At 44.1% G+C, this 15,119-nt stretch overlaps 1 long non-coding RNA gene across 2 annotated transcripts in view; it reads left to right on the forward strand.

Moving 5' to 3' along the window:
- The window catches only part of LOC106505879, a 151,241-nt gene extending 137,018 nt beyond the window's left edge, over window positions 1–14,223 (forward strand). For both annotated transcript variants that reach the window (XR_002338445.1, XR_002338446.1), the window contains one exon: window positions 9,957–14,223. This is a non-coding gene — a long non-coding RNA (uncharacterized LOC106505879). The remainder of the gene's footprint in view (window positions 1–9,956) is intronic.

Below are 15,119 nucleotides of genomic sequence, written 5' to 3' on the forward strand. Positions count from 1 at the left end.
AGATCAGGAATAAGACAAGAATGAGCCCTCTCACCACTCATTTTTGAAATTGTACTGGAAGTCCTAGCTAATACAAGAAAAGGAAAGGAAACCCTAGAGGCTTAAAACAGTATATATTTATCTCAGTTTCCGTAGGTCAGGAATGCATGTTTGATCTCTGTTCAGGGTCTCCCAAGCCTGCTTTCAAGGCATCAGCTGACTTTGTTCTTTTCTGGACTTCGGGGTCCCCTTTCATACTCATGCAGTTATTGGAAGAATTCAGATCCTGTGGTTGTAGGACTGAGGACCCTGCTCTCTTGCCAGCTATCAGCTGAAGGGCTTCTCAGTACCTATAGGATGTGCTTAGGCCCTTGCCATGTGGTCCCTTCTATACCTTCTCTCACTCTTAGAATCTCTCTTCCTTCAGGTTGTGCCCAGTCCTTTCCAGGATCACCTGTTTAGGTCAGGTCCACCTGGATAATTTCTATTTTGGATGGGCAAAGTCAACTGATTAGAAATCTAACCCTGAGGATGATGCCTCCTAATGCTTAAGGATTCCACCCTCACAAGGAAAGGATTCTTCAGGAAGTACATGGGAGGGAGTGGGAATCTTGGGGGTCCTTTTAGAATCCCTCCTACCAGAATGTATTTTTCTCATAACCATGCAAGACAAGAAACTTACCACAGCTAAATGAAGGAGGGTGAATAGTCTAGCGGTCTAAAGATCCTCCCCTGGAATCAACCAGCTTTGGCAGGTTTTACTGAGCTACCAGAGCCAGTTACTCATCTGCCCAGGGTTTCTCTTTCTGTATGATGCAGATATTGAGGACATGGATTTCATGAGGTTGTAGAGGAGAATTCTGTTGAGCTCATTCATGCAAAGCATTTGGTTAGTGCTTGACACATATGTATTAAGTCAGAGAAAGTAGGCTTCTCTCACGACTGCTATTTCTACAGTCAGCACTGGGCCATGGCAGCCTGTGCAAGAAGGTTATTGTAGGCATGCAAATCCCATCACATTGTTGTCAAAACCAAGTTTTGGAAAGGAGCCTAGAATTTTAGGGAGCTTGGGATGGGAATTCTGCAAACCGGGTCCAAGCCTTGAGGGGGTGATGTAGCAAGTATTGAGGAACCCAACAGCTCCTTCGATATGGCCAAATCTTCAACTAAACCTACACGTCCTGGGCAGGGTAGAGCATTAGTCATGGGAATGGGGAGCTGATAAGACAGAACCAACACACCCATGTGAGGCTGCTAGTGTCTGCAGTGCCTGCTTGGCACTTTTAAAAAGGACACCTAAGCGCCACTCCTGAGGTCTTAAGTACTGAAACTTGGCTACAGATTTCCCATGCTCTAGCTCTGCTTCTAATACCAATCTCCCTTGTGGCCTGATATGAGTTATTTAAGTTGCTTTCCTTCTGGGAAACAAGTTCCATGAACCCAACTCCCTGTATGGCCCCATGCCAGTTGGGTTACTTAAAAGCCTTGCTTTAAGTCAATCAAAACAGGGTCTGCCTGGGAGGGCATTCATTAGTGAATGCTGGCACAGCACCTTCTGAAGTTAATTATTGTTATTGGGAGGCATTCATTAAGAAGGTTGAGAATCGTTTTGCAAGAGGCGGTCTTTATTAAAATGCAAATTGTCCTATGCACCCTCTCCCCCCTCGAGCTTTGGAAATCAAAGAGAATTATGGAGTGTGTGTTTATTTTAAGACAGCTTTTCCCACCACCCTAGTCCTGTGACTTGCAGTTGAAGTCTTGGAATATTTGGATGCCTTTTGGCAAGTGGAAACTCATTTTGATCTATCTTTTGAGAAAGAAGAATCAGCAAGTATAGCTTTCTGAGCAGTTAGGGCCCACAGTGAACCTCTGATGCACATCGGAGACTCTAGGACCACTCTGGCCCACACGGCTGCCACCAGCCACATGTGGTCATCAAGTCCTTGAAATGCAGCTGGTCCCAATAGAGATGTGCTGTGTGTGTAAAACATACACAGAGTTTTTAAGACTTGGTATGGAGAAAATAATGAAAAATAACTGGTTAAAAATAAATGATGGTTTTTTGGGAGTACTAATTATGTGGAAATGATAATATTTGATCCATATTGGGGAAAATGACTTTTAGTATAAAAATTAATTCCACATGCTTCTTTTCACTTTTTTATTTTTAATTTTTTATTATAGTTGAGTTACAATGTTCTGCCAATTGCTGCTGTACAGAAAAGTGACCCAGACACACCCACCCCCCCCACACATATATTCTTTTTCTTATAATATCTTCCACCTATGTTTTAAATGAAGTTTCTAGGAAATTCAGTTATAGATGCATCTCTTGTACAGTGTTGATCAGGACAGTTCTAGGCCGAATGAAGGCCCCTGTCCAAACTTTTCCCTTCTTGTTCAGAATAACCTCTTTTCTGGGCACGCTGCCTCCCACGTAGCTGCCTGCACCCCTCCCAGCTCCAGACCAGAGGATGCTGGCTCATATGGTGTTGGCACCTCTTGCTAAAGCCCTCGCATAACCGCCATTGTCAGGGCTCACACCTGATTGCCTCTTGCACCTTCTCACCTCCCAGCCACCCTCATGCTCTTGTTTCAAAACACTCCAGGCCTGGAGTTCTCGTCGTGGCTCAGTGGTAACGAACTGGACTAGGATCCATGAGGACGCAGGTTCAATCCCTGGCCTCACTCAGGGGGTTAAGGATCTGGCATTGCTGTGAGCTGTGGATAGGTCGAAGATGCAGCTTGGATCTGGTGTTGCTGTGGCTGTGGCGTAGGCCAGCAGCTACAGCTCTGATTTGATGCCTACCCTGGGAACTTCCATATGCCATGGATGCAGCCTTGAAAGGACTAAAAACAAAACAAAATAAAAAACACTCCAAGTCTCTGGTTTCCCAAGCCACCCTGTGTGCTTCTAGCATGACTGCTCCAGGGGCCCCTTGTCTCCCCAAGACCACATCCCCACACATCTCTTCATGCAGTTTTCCTGCTCTCCCTGTGTTCCCATTGTCCTCGCATGTGTGTTTGTTACAACACATCGATGCTGTGTTGAAATTGCTCAATGTCCACCTTCTCATCCGACCCTGCTCTCCTCGGGCAAAGGACACCACATCTGTTCATCTGTGTCTCCACGGCATGTAGTAAATATTTGTTAAATGCCCGCAGAATGAAAGAAGCAGAGGGTAAGTAGTGCTAGGTTGCTAATACAGTGTGTCTGTACACAGCAACAGCTGAGGTGTTGAAAGCTTTGTTTTTGTTTTCATGTTTAACCATTTATTTTCTTTTAATAACAATGGAAACCACGGTAGGGAGTAAACCCAGTGGCACTCCACGGAGGTGAGAAAAAGTCCAAGTGCACTCTCTTTCCTTTCTGGGCATCCAGCCTCCCCTTGGGTCACCACTTCTCTCAGCCAGAGGTGGGATTCCTGGTATGATGGTGGGTTTCACGAGGGCTGAGATTTGCCCCCAGGTGCCAATTAGCCTCCTACGGGACGGAGATCTTGCAAACAGAAAGCTCAGAGGGTGTCTGGCTATTTGCCTGTTTTCACAGGAGATAGAAATCTCCTTGCTGCTATGCAGGGCAGTGTTTGTGTAGTTTAGTTTTAAGTCTGTTTGGGGTTGTTGAGGTCATGTTGCTTCATACAACTGGCTGTGCCCTCACTTGGCCTTCCATATGTGAGAATGCATCTGGCTCCTAGAAGCGGCTTTGGCCCATTTGCCTTCCCTCTGCTGGACCCCTCCTCAGGGCTCCTGGGGCAAGTCATTGCCGATTCAGACAGGGTGGTATGTTCCATGGATGTCCTGCTTCAAGAAAATTCAATAGACAGAGGGTTGAGTCACATGATTGATTAGGACAGAGTCTCTCCTTGAGAAGGGAGCTTCCTGGAGACTGACCATCGTGGCTCAGTGGTCACTATGAGAGAGTCCAAATCTACTATCTCGTTCACCCACAAAACTACAAGGTAAGTCCATTGCAAGCTGCAGAGTAAGAAAGAGGGGAGACTGTATCAGACCACAGGAAATCATCTGGAGCAAGTAATGGGATGCAGGCCGTGCAGGTTGTATTCTGGCTTTGGCCAGCCCAGCTCCTTTCCCGTGATGCTGGCCTGCTGGGTTGCTCAACACCCACTGCTATGCAACTGTCCCACCATGGAGGCCCTTCCCCAGGACTGATGGGAGGCTGTTTTTGCTCTGTTAGACCCAATTTGAAACTAATCAAGGTATCCTATTATGTTTATGGTATGTTTATGTTATATCGGTCCTACATTTATGTTATTTTCCTCTGAGGGATACAGGTTGTTGTCAGGCCAGGAAGTGGGCCATTTGGCAGTGGGTTCCAAGTTGCTGGTCCATCCAGCTCTCTGTAGTCTTCCATATGGCTGCCAGCATACTCCCTGCAGCTCCCCAGGCAGATGGCATGAAAACCCCAACCGGCGCAGCAGCCAGGGGTCCAGCTCTCTGCCTGGACTTCTGCAGATGAGATGTTGATGCTGGGAGAGTCTGCATGGCTGAATGTGAATAATCCTCCCCAGTTGTGCAGCCTGCTCCAGGAAGGCTTGGCATTAGAGCCAAGCTTACAGGTAAGCGTCGGGCATCCTACCACACCCACCACTTCCTTTCTGAGTCTCTCTGACTCAGGTCTTCCAGGGTTTCCTTGTCTTCATTTTCTTCTGCTCTTTTTCTTTCTTTTTTTTTTTTTTTTTTTTTTTTGTCTTTTTGCCTTTTCTTTCTAGAGCTACTCCCTCGGCATATGGAGGTTCCCAGGCTAGGGGTCGAATCAGAGGTGTAGCCACCGGCCTACACCAGAGCCACAGCAATGCAGGACCTGAGCCGCATCTGCGACCCACACCACAGCTCATGGCAACATCAGATCCTTAACCCACTGAGCAAGGCCAGGGACCAAACCCTCAACCTCATGTTTCCTAGTTGGATTTGTTAACCACTGAGCCACAACGGGAACTCCATCTTTTTCAAACTAAAATACCGATTTTGTATTGACTGAACACTGACTATGCAGTCAGAGACTCCGTGCCTAGAAGGTCTGAACTAAGAGGTGGTGAATGGATTCTGGATCCTTCTTAGCCCTCAGGTTTCTGAGTCACATGATCCCCTAGGCCTCCATTTAATCTTGTAAAATGAGCACAGAGCCCCATGTCATCTGTAAGGCCCCGCCTCTCAGGCAGTCTCTAAAGCTCATGAACAACTGAAATTGCTACAATGAATCAATTGTCAACACATAAACCATTTATACTCCTGGTTAAAAGAGTGGATGATGTTGACTGGAAAAACCCTCCCTCCTTCCCATCTCGCTGGTCCACAGCTACTATTTCATATCTTGTGCTGGATCTTCACGATAGGAAATATTACATCCTTGGGAAATCTCACTGATGCCTACTGGGTGGCACCTCTGATGCCCATCTAAGCTGCTGAAACCTGTAAAAATTCACGAAAGTGTGAAAAGGAACAGAAAAGAGAAGCTAATCAATCCAAAGAATTGGAAACCTCCAGACAGTTGTACATCATAACTCAGTATTACTGCATTTAGTTGTGAGAATTTCCACAGCTCATTTCTCCTGATTTAGGGCTATGTGTTGAATGAGCATATTACCACGGACCTTTAGGGATTTTTAAAAGGAAGATGTGATTCTGTGATATCAAAGGACCCCATCGAAAAGTATATAGTTCAGGCAGGTGACCTACTGCTTTGTCTTGGTAAATCCAAACAGCATATGTGATTTTTTGTTTCCTCCCATAAACTGACTGAACTGATTGTTGTCTACACCTCAAGGGTTGGAACCTTGGAAGGGAAGGCGGCTACCTCAGAGCTAAGTGCAGGCTTTGTTTTGTTTTCATTTCAGAACTGGCAAGGTGGGACATTTGCATGTCTGTGTTTACCGCCAAGGCTGGGTGTTTTTGGTGGGAGGTAAATACATCGTGTTTAAAATGTAATTATTAATATTACCATGGCCAATAATATCACAACAAATAATATTCACAACCCATAATATTTTCTCATGTCTTATCTCCTTGGATTACCCTGAAAACTCCATGAGGGGGTGGTGTTTTTGTCTACTGAGGAGGATCCTGATCCTCAAAGAAGGGAAGTGATTTGCTCAAGGTCATAGGTATTCAAGGTCACTCGGCTTTCACACTCACAACCCAAGTGTTCCTACTTTTAAAGCCCTGCTCACCTGGCATGTTGTGTGCCTTTAAAATACACATCTGAAAACAGTTTTAAGGGGCAAATCAAACAAGTTGCTTGACATAAAAAATGCAGTTGTCTAAATACTTGAAACTAAAAATTTTATAAAATTAGCTATTAAACTTTTTTTTTTGCTTTTTAGGGCCACCTGTGGCATATGGAATTTTCTGGGCTAGGGGTAGAATCAGAGCTACCGCCACCGGCCTACACCACAGCCAAGCAATGCCAGATCTGAGCCTCATCTGCAACCTACACCACAGCTCATGGCAACACCATATCCACAACCCACGAGCGAGACCAGGAATTGAACCTGCATCCTCATGGATGCTAGTCAGGTTCATTAACTGCTGAGCCATGAAGGGAACTCCCTATTAAAACACTATTATTTTAAACTATTTTTTGAATAAAAATGTTGACTCTTTTTCCATAATCTGTTTCATTTCATGGATTACTAAAGGTCAGCTGTGGCCATTTTTTTCATTTGAACCAAATTCCTCCTGAAAGTTATGACAGTTATTTGACGTGCCTTTAATTGATCATAAAGATCAAGTTTTCTTGGACCTATCCTCAAGAACTGCACATTACAAAGAACAGATTTCAGATATGTCTTTCCAGAAAAATCCTTATCGGTTTCTTTAAAATTCAATTAAATCTCCCCCTCACTCTACACCTCCCAATTTTAATAGAGACTGACTTTCATTTAAAAGGTTTAACTTTGCTTCTACAATACGAAATGGCATGTGTTAGTAAGGACTCTGAAACTCATTGATCTGGTTAATATAGAGCAACACTCAATGTCCCAGTGTGATTGGGATTCTCTCATTACAGTGTGGTAAGGCTGTAAGCAGAGTGTTGTCCCTATGCCTCTGAATCTGATTATCCCCGGAGAGCTTTCACTGATGTCCTCCACCTCAATATTCCTGGTTGGGCTTTAGTGAAGAGTCCTGAAGGTTAGGGTGAGAAGCTTTTACCAGCCAAACCCACCCCACCTTTTTTTTTTTTTTAATAGGAGCCACTCAAGAATGAAACAGCATGGGCAAGGTGGGGGGTCACAGCAAATCCAGTGGGCTGGTAGCATTTGTAGACGCTTCCAGTAATTCTGCCCAGGTTGCTCACCTTTGCTACCTGCAGGAGAGAGTGTGGAGGAGGTGGGCAGCTTTCAGCTGAAGATCTAGACTTCAAGTATTTTGCAGAACTAAGCCAGCATCATCAATAATAAAGAGTATCTTTGCATAAGGTACAATAAGCTGCATCAAAAGAGAACTACTCAATTCATAATTTTATTAGTTTGAGTTTCTCTGAGTTTCTCTATCTCTCTCAGTAAGAACAGCTAAAGTTTGTCTATTTTGTTTATTAAAAAACTCTTAGAGAGTTCTTGTCATGGCTCAGAAGAAATGAATCTGACTAGTATCCATGAGGACACAGGTTTGATCCCTGTCCTCGTTCAGTGGGTAAAGGATCCGGCATTGTCGTGAGCTGTGGTGTAGGTCTCAGATGAGGCTCTGATCTGGTGTTGCTGCTGCTGTGGCTATGGCATCGGCCGGCAACTACAGCCCCTGATTCAGCCCCTAGCCTGGGAACCTCCATATGCTGCAGGTGTGGCCCTAAAAAGACCCTCCCCAAAGAAGAAAGAAACTCTTAGTTTCATTGAAACTTTCTATTGTCTTTAATTTCTATTTATTTCCACTCTGATCTTTGTATTTCCTTCATTCTTCAGACCATAGGCTTAGTTTCTTCTTTCTCTAGTTTCTTGGCATGTAAAGGGAACCCTGGTACACTGTTGATGGGCGTGTAAGTTGGTGCAGCCACTATGGACAACAGTATGGAGAGTCATCAAAAAAAAAGTTAGAACTATTATATAATCCAACAATCCCACTTCTGGGTATTTACCCAAAGGAAACAAAAACACTAACTTGAAAAGATAGATGCATTCCCCCATTGTCATTGCAGCATTATCCACAATAGTCAAGACAGGGAAACAAGCTAAGAGTCCATTAGTAAATGAATGGATAAAGAAAAGGTCACACACGTCTACACAGACAGACAGACAGACAGACACAGACATATACAATGGAATATGACCACCCACAAGTAAGAAATTCTGCTATTTGCAACAACATGGAAGGAACTTGATGGACTTGTACTAAGTGAAATGAGTCAGACGGAGAAGACAAATACTGAATGGTATTATTTACACATGGAATTTTTACATAGGGAGAGGTTGGTTAAAAGGTACTTTTTTTTTTTTAAAAGTAAAAGTGAAAAAGTATGCTTTGCATTATAAGATGAATAAAGTCTAAGGACCTAATGTATAACATGGTGACTCTAGTTGATTACACTCTATTGTAAAACTGAAATTTGCTAGGAGAGTAGTTCTTAAGTGTTCTCATTAAAAGAAAAAAATTTAAATGAGTAAGTGATGGATACGTTAATTAACTAGATAGACAAATCCTTTAATAATATATACAGATATCTAATCATCAGGGTATACACTTTAAATATCTTACAATTTTATGTATCAATTTTTGTTATGGCTGTGCCCACAGCATATGGAATCCCAGGCCAAGGACTGAATCTGAGCCGGAGTCATGACCTATGCTGCAACTTTGGCAACGCCAGATGGTTAACCCACTGCTCTGGGCTGGGGATTGAACCTGCAACTCTGCAACAACCTGACCTGCTGCAGTCATATTCTTGACCCACTGCACCATGGCAGAGAACTCCTATTTGTTAATTATACCTCAGTAAAAGCTGAGAAAAATGTTCATGTACATTTAAGGTATAAGAAAGAAATCAAAATTCAAAAAATGAACAGGAAGAAAGCTGAAGAAATCTCCTCCAAAAAAGAGAGAGAGAGAGAGATCTATTAGAGTTAATAGATTATCAGGACTGTGTCCCTAGAATGGTGGGTGAAGCAGACATAGTTTATTTCCGGTCAAGACCTCTGTGAAAAGAACCCATATTCATAGCAGCATTGCTTACAGTGGCCAAAAAGTGGAAACCTAGTTGTCCATCGATCGTTGAATAAACAAAAACATAGTATAAACAAATAACACACGCTACAAAACGGATGAACCCTGAAGACATGCTGTGTGAGTTAAGCCAGCTATAAGAGAACTGTACGATTGCATTCAGATGAAGAACCCAGAGCAGTCAAATTCATAAAGTAGAACGGTGGGTGCCAGGGACTGGGGGAAGGAGTCAGTGTTTAATGCGGACAGAGTTTCAGTCTAGGAAGAGGAAAAGGTACTGGAGGTGGATGTTGGGTGATGGTTGACTGTTCCACCATGATGTGAATGTATTTATTTATTTTTTATTTATTTATTTATTTATTTTTTGCTATTTCTTGGGCCGCTCCCGCGGCATATGGAGGTTCCCAGGCTAGGGGTCAAATCGGAGCTGTAGCCTCCGGCCTACGCCACAGCCACAGCAACGCAGGATCCAAGCCACGTCTGCAACCTACACCACAGCTCACGGCAACGCTGGATCGTTAACCCACTGAGCAAGGGCAGGGACCGAACCCACAACCTCATGGTTCCTAGTCAGATTCGTTAACCACTGCGCCACGACGGGAACTCCATGTGAATGTATTTAATACTGCTGAACCATGCACTTGAAAATGGTTAAAATGGTAAACTTTCTGTCATGCATATTTTATCGCAAATAAAAAATAAAATGTCTGTAAAAAATAATCTTTGGCTTTCAAGGCGATTAAGCACTCTTCTGTCCTCCTTTGTGACTGAAAACAGAAAATTAATCATTTAATGTCTGTTAGGTTTACACCCCCCAGGGATGGGAGACACAAAAAGACCCCTGCTGACTGGTGAGCTTCCATTTGTGTTCTGACAACAAGGAGGAAGTGACAGAAATGACAGCCAATCATGGGATAAAAACCTCATGAAAAGGATAAATTGGAGCATCTAAGCCTGGGGAAGACAATGAAAGAAAAACCATGACTTGTCCCCAGAGACAATGGCCTCCCTTCTCCAGGCACCTGGAGGCAGAGGACACTTTCAATCATCGCCCAAGGCTTCGGAGAAAGGCAATGGGGTGATTCACCCAGAAACCGTGGGTACAAGCACGTAAACACATCAGCACCGGAACCACACACCTAGTTCTCATTCATTGATGGCTGGCAGTATTGTAAGAGGCGCCACTCGATATTTCTTTTTCAAAAGCCTAGCCCTATTAAAAAATAAAATAAAAAGTAGAAAAGTAGATTAAGGAAGCAGTAGGATGCCTCATGGGCTGTGAATGAAATGGGGGCAGTAATCCTTTCGTAACTGGGTGCAATGTCAGACACACACTCATGATTGGTGTGTAGGTGTTTGAGATACATGTCAATTTCTCCTGAGCTATTTATTGATGTTAATGAGAGCATTTCAATAGGGATGAATGATGAACTCGAGGAGGTTTTGAGGATGGTTTAAAACCTAACAGAGAGGTTTTGGTTGTCCATGGCTGCCTAACAAACCTCAGTGGCTTTAAAATGGCAACCCTTTATTCTGTCATAATCTCTGGGGGTCAGGGATCCAGGTGTGTCTTCAATGAGTGGATCCTGCTTAGGGTCTCAGAAGCTGCAATCTGGGTGTTGGAGGGTCAGCAGTTTTCTCACAACTAGAGAGAAAGGGGAGGCTCTCCTTCCAAGGGCACTGCCATGGCTGTGGGCGGGATTCAGGTCTTTGCACATGCTGGGTTGAAGGCTTCCGCTCTTTGCTGGCTGGAGCTGTCAGTTCTCAGCTAAAGAGCCTCTCATGGGGCAGCTCACATCAGGGCAGCAGGCTTCCTGCAGAGCAAGTGAGTAAAATGCAAGAGAGGGTGAGTGAGACAGAACGCAGTGTCCTTGGTACCCTAACCATGAGCAGTGACATCCATCCCATCCCTTCTTGGAGGTAAGTCACTAGGTCCAGTCCTCACTCAAGGAGAGGGGATCACTCAGGGTCGTGGATTCCAGCTGGCCTTGGGGTCCCTTTTAGAGGCTGCCTACCACCATCAAGATGAAGAAGGATATTGTTTCCAACATCCTTGGAAACAAAGGCTCACAGTGAGGTTTAGTAGGTGGAATGCACCTTGGGACTTAGCTTCCCCCTTTTCCGACAAGGCATGTCCCCATGAATGTGGGGGTCGCAGGGGCAGCAGGATGTTGGGGCAGGTCTAGGTTCCTATCAGCAGGGTCCTCCTGAAGGAGCCCTGACCTGACCAAAGTGAAGTCCTCTCTATGGTGATCAGGGGAAAATGCATGTGTTTGTCTCCATCAGAAGCTGACATCTCTGGTCTCCAAGGGTGGCTGGGGCTTGCTTCAGGGGAAGAGGTTCAAGACATGGGAGGGAAGGGGGAGATGTTCAGAGCCCACCTTCTCCAGGGTCAGCTCCGGGAGAGAGGCACCCATTTCCTTGTGCTCTGTGACTGGGCAGCATGGCCAGGAAGAGACGGACTTGCCTGCCCCAGGTTTTTAAGTAAGAAGCCACAGCTGCTGAAGGCTACTGTAAGCCAGGCACAGGCCAAGTACTTTTGCTGCGTCACCTCTCTCACCTCTCACAAGAGCTCTATGGAGGAGGTGCTCTTTTTACCTCAAGTTTTAAATCTGGGAAAATTGAGGCTCCAGGATTGAGTCATTGGCCAGAGGGCCTGGACCTGTGGATGGAAGAACCTGGATTTCATGGCTTGTCTGGATCCACGTCTCTGCTTAAAAACTTCCAAGGCACATTCCAGAGAGGTCACTAGATGGGCCATTTCAGAAACTGGTTGTTGCTTAATATTAGACGGTCAGTGGTGAAGGCCAGGTTGATGTACAGCCTCCCAGCTTCTCCAAGGGCTGTGCTCTGCTGCAGCAAGTGGCCGAGTTAGCTAACGCTGTGACTCTGGCTGAAGGACCCCGATTCTAGAGCATTAGGGGATGTCCAGGGAGAGGGGTAAGAGGTGCAAGGCTGGAGTGGCCCTCTTGGGATCCCAGAGATTTCTACAGAGAGGCGCCCTTCCCGGTAAGCTGTTGTACCTGATTCTCACCTCTGGTTAGTCCCAGTGGTGCTCCGAGGGCTGTGGAAGCCCCGATTCACATGCTCCAGCAGGTACGTCCTTCAACACATCACCACACTGGACAAATGTGAAACACACTCAGAGCAGATGTACCTATGACCTGGTTACAGTGTTATAGGAAAGGGTTGCTGGAGGTTTAAGGGACTGCTGTGGCTTACCTTTATGCAACAGAAAGTCTTCTTTTGTAGCTCGCAATTCCCAGTCCAGAAGCACGGCCAAACTGGGACACTGTATGAACACTGCCTAAAGGGTGCAAATACCATTGACCTGATTTTCATCTTCTGTGGTCCTTATGATATTTACACCACAGGGATAGTCTCTCCACACCCCTGGGGGAAAATCTGGCCAACCCCATTCCCTCTCACCTCATGGACAGCCTTAGAGTAGGTGGAGGTTTAGTAGGTGGAATGCATCTTGGGACTTAGCTTCCCCCAAACCTAAGGTTTCAGTGTCTTAACTCACATCCTAGGGTGTCCCCCCTCAGACTGGAATCAATCCTCCCCTCCCCCTCCATCCACACACCTGGTGCTGTGGGCCTGCTGCTGGCACAAGGAGCCATATACCTCCCCTTTTCCCTCCTTTTTCTCTTTCCTCTATCCCACTTTGCAGTTTTGGACACTTCAGGCTGAGCCTGCAGAAGGGGAGAAAGGGAAGAAAACACGGTCTGATGTGAGGGTTCATCCTCCGCCTGCCGAGTGGGCCTCTCAGGAGGGGATGGTTGGGATTTTCTCTGAGGCACTTTCTGTGGTTCTGCCAGTGATGTTCAACTCCTGGGCTCTGCAGCTGTGGTTTTCAGGGTAGGGCGGGGCTGCTCCTCGGCTGGCAGCTGCTCTCCCCCAAGGCCCCGCTCTGCCAGGTGTCCACTGAGCTTGCTCTCTCTTGCCTTCAGTGGACTGGACCCTTTGAAGGTGATCCTTCTAAGGCAACCTAAGGCATCTCCAGACAGGCCTTCTCTCCCCCAAGTGTCCCACCAGTGCCTTTCCACCAGGAGCACTCAGATCCTGTGACCTGCCCTAGCAGGAGAGAATGGTTACCTGCTGTGGCGGCAGCATCTGGGGTGACCCCAGAGAATCTTGCCTCCTGGAACTCACACCCTTGGGAAAACCCCTCCCTCTGAGCATAGACTGGACCTAGTGACTAACTTCTAACCAACAGAATGTAGCCAAAATGATAGGATGCTATTTCTTAGATCTAAGAGTTACAGAAAATCTGTGACTTCAAATTTTTTTCATTTTTCTCTGGAGATTCATCCACATTTTTTTCTATATCTATAATCCCTCCCTTTTTGTCCTTGAGTGCTGTTCCATGGTATGGAAGGACCATAGTTTATTTAATTATTCCCCCAATGAAGGACATCAGAGTTTTTCCCAGGTTGGAGCTATTAAAAGTGAAATGGCATGATCATTCACGTACAAATTTCTGGTGAATTGAAATCTTCATTTCTTTGAAATAAATGCCCAGAAGTGTAAATTCTGGGCCATATGATAGTGACACGATTTTTTTAAAGACAAAAATTTTAGAATGGTCTTCTATTTTATATCCCCACCAGCGATGCATGAGTGACCCAGTTTTTCTGCATCTTCACCTAAATGTGGTGGTGTCACCATTAACAAACAAACAAACAAACAAAAAACCCTCTGGTGGTTGTGTAGTGATATCTTATTGTGACTTTAAGGTGCATTTCCCTAAAAGTTAGTGTTCAATATCTTTTCATACGCTTATTTGATACCCATTTCCTCTCTTTTGTTAAAAGTCTCTTCATTTCTTCTGCCCATTTTCTAAGGATGTTTTAGTTGCTCAATGGTTGTGATAGTTCTTTATATAGTCTAGATATTAGCTCTTAATTTGCAAATATTTTTTCCCAGTCTGTAGTTGGTCTTCTCATTCACTTATGAAGGTCATTTGCAGAGCAAAAGTTTTTAATTTTGATGGAATCCAATTGAACAATTTTTCCTTTTTTGCAGCATGCTTCAGTGTAAAGTCTTAAGAAATTTTTGCCTAGCCTTAGCTCCTCATGATATACTTTGTCTTTTTTCTGCTAAATTTTTTATTTTATTTATTTATTTTTTAATCAGGGTGAAATTATATTTTTATCTGCTAAATTTTTTAAAGCTTTACATTCATAAACAATTTTGAGTCAAGTTTTAAATAAGGAGTAAGAATTTAGTGAAATTTCATGTTTTGTGTAAGGATATCCAAGAACTCCAGAACCTCTGAGCAACTAAAAGGCTTGAAAAAGGCTTTCTTCCATTGAATTCCTTGTGTGCATTTGTCAAAAATTAGTTGCATATATTTGCCCGTGTCTATTTCTGGGTTCTCTCTCCTGTTTCATTGTTCTGTCTATCCCTCCACAAAAACCACACGGTCTCTGTATCTATAGTTATGTAACAATTCTTAAAATTGATAGATTAATTCTATATTATTTTTCTTTTTCAAAGTTATTTTAGCTATGCTTATTTCTTTCCCTCTCCATATAAAGTTTAGAATAATGTCAGTATCTTCAAAAAATCTTCTGGGCTCTTGAAAGAAGTTGTGTTAAACCTATAGATAAATCTGGGGAGAATTGACCTTTTCAGTATGTTGAGTCTTCAAATCTATGAACACAGTATTTCTCTCCATTCATTTAGATCGTTGATTTCTTTCATCAGCATTTGTAGTACAAGTTCTGTGCGTGTTTTCTTGGATGTATACCTTAGTATCTCATTTTGTAAAGGATATTACACTTTAATTTTCAGGGTCCATATGTTCATTGCTCTTGTACAGCATAGTTGATTTGTGTATGGTTACCTTAAATCCTGCAACATTGCTTAGCTCAATTCCAGGATTATTTTGTAGGTTCTAAGAGCTTTTCTAAGCATAAAATCAGGTCCTCTACAAATAGGGGCAGTTTTACTCCTTCTTT

This window comes from Sus scrofa, chromosome 14, assembly GCF_000003025.6.
Source record: "Sus scrofa isolate TJ Tabasco breed Duroc chromosome 14, Sscrofa11.1, whole genome shotgun sequence".
Lineage (NCBI taxonomy): Eukaryota > Metazoa > Chordata > Mammalia > Artiodactyla > Suidae > Sus > Sus scrofa.